Source organism: Anopheles marshallii (genome assembly GCF_943734725.1).
Source record: "Anopheles marshallii chromosome X unlocalized genomic scaffold, idAnoMarsDA_429_01 X_unloc_44, whole genome shotgun sequence".
In the NCBI taxonomy this organism is placed as follows: domain Eukaryota; kingdom Metazoa; phylum Arthropoda; class Insecta; order Diptera; family Culicidae; genus Anopheles; species Anopheles marshallii.
Genome location: NW_026525892.1, coordinates 1 through 2,500, shown reverse-complemented (window position 1 = coordinate 2,500; position 2,500 = coordinate 1).

Genomic DNA, 2,500 nt, shown 5'->3' with positions numbered 1-2,500 from the left:
CAACAACATTAACCCTAAGTCAACCCGAAGCCGTTAAGCAACAGGAGACCACCGGTTCTCTTGGCCAACTTGTAGTGTGCAAGCACACTCCACCGAGACACTTCGTATCACCACTTCTAATAATTCGCTTTAGGTGTACGTGCCTTACTCACGCAACCTTACTCGTATCATTTTGTGTGTTTCCAGCAATCCAACACTATGTGAGCTATTCCAACTTGTACGTTCAACTGGTGAACATTATGTTGTGAAGGCGAGCTCCACTGTACTTACCACCGGGTATGGTGTTCGTACAACCATCAGTAAACATGCGAACCAACGACGATCGAAGGAATGAATTCCGATCTCAGCATCGTTGGCTATGATCGGACAATTTACGGGCTTGCAATCCTCTACTTTCCAAGACCACAGTAGCGGTCTTCAACGTGCGTTCAACTTTCCAACACTTGTGAGCTATTCCAATCTATGCGTCCAACTGGTGAACATTATGTTGTGAAGGCGAGCTCCACTGTACTTACCACCGGGTATGGTGTTCGTACAACCATCAGTAAACATGTGAACCAACGACGATCGAAGGAATAAATTCCGTTCTCAGCATCGTTGGCTATAATCGGGCAATTTACGGGCTTGCAATCCTCTCCTTTCCATGACTACCGGAGCAGTCTGGAATGTGTGTTTCCAGCAATCCAACACTATGTGAGCTATTCCAATCTATGCGTCCAACTGGTGAACATTATGTTGTGAAGGCGAGCTCCACTGTACTTACCACCGGGTATGGTGTTCGTACAACCATCAGTAAACATGTGAACCAACGACGATCGAAGGAATAAATTCCGTTCTCAGCATCGTTGGCTATGATCGGGCAATTTACGGGCTTGCAATCCTCCTATGCACCTGGCAATGTATGGTAGTGTTTCCTGCTGCTTTCCTGATTTGGATGTGTACCATGGCCTTTATCAGGCACTCTCTACTAGCTCCGGAATCGAACCCTGATTCCCGCTTCCCGTCACAACCATGGTAGTCCTCTACACTACCATCAATAGTTGATGGGGCACAGTCAAGTGAAAGATCGGTACCAGACTTCAACTCAATCGGCCGATTGGTTTAACTAATAAGTGCACCGGTTCTACCACCTTCAGAAGCAGCATTCCCGGCCTGTTGCATGTATTAGCTCTGGTTTTCATCAATCTTCCCCTGCTGTGTTATACTGAGCTTATGCGGTTTCTCGATTGTCGTGCAAAGTGTGTTATCACACATACCCAATATGCTCAACTCTCATGTTCGTTTGACGCACCAAACTTTATTAGTGATGCACCACACAACAGGTTTTAATATACGCGATCGTGTGTGATTCAGTGTGAACTTGGTGCGCCAAGTCCATTTGTGATGCATCACTTAGCTAACCATCTTTCGGGACTGTTTAGGGTATGTGCTCCTCCACATCTATGCTTACTCGTACACATTCTCTGTCAATAGGTTTAAGATCGGGCATTCTACCATATCATTGCCTTAATGCTTTCAAATCAAGGCTACCAGGGTAGCCTAATTGCGTTCGAAACTCAACTTGTGAGCTGTCGGCCCTAGAAGTTTTTTAGGCTGCTAGGACCTCTCTCTATATTTTGCCTTTGGACTTCTCGAAGCTCAACTTGTGAGCAGTTCCATGCACCACTACCCGTATCTCTTAGCTTAGTTCTAGCCATGTGCGTTCAAAGCTCAACGTTAAGCTGTGTCCTGCACCACAATCCTTATATAATAAGCTTATCTCTAAGCTTTTTTGCGTTCAATGCTCAACGTTAAGCTATCCCTTCGCTTAGAACCTCGCTCTACATTTTGCCTTTGGACTTCTCGAAGCTCAACTTGTGAGCAGTTCCATGCACCACTATAGGTATCTCTTAGCTTAGTTCTAGCCATGTGCGTTCAAAGCTCAACGTTAAGCGGCCTCATGCACCACAACCCTTGTATCTTAAGCTTATCTCTAAGCTTTTTTGCGTTCAATGCTCAACGTTAAGCTATCCCTTCGCTTAGAACCTCGCTCTACATTTTGCCTTTGGACTTCTCGAAGCTCAACTTGTGAGCAGTTCCATGCACCACTATAGGTATCTCTTAGCTTAGTTCTAGCCATGTGCGTTCAAAGCTCAACGTTAAGCGGCCTCATGCACCACAACCCTTGTATCTTAAGCTTATCTCTAAGCTTTTTTGCGTTCAATGCTCAACGTTAAGCTATCCCTTCGCTTAGAACCTCGCTCTATATTCAACTTTCAGATACCTCAAAGCTCAACTTATGTGGTCTGCTATTGCTCTTGAACGGGTACAATATCTGACAGAGGGGGGTTTTTGGCCCAAATTATGCATTATTAGTTTAACCTCCGTCGCAGAACCACATTTGACCAGGTCGAGAAAAAATTTTTTCGTGACGACCTGGTCCCCCATAGTAGGGAATGAACATGACATCTTAACCATATTTGACCATTTTCAAATTTCTCGTCGCGGAATCATGACTTTT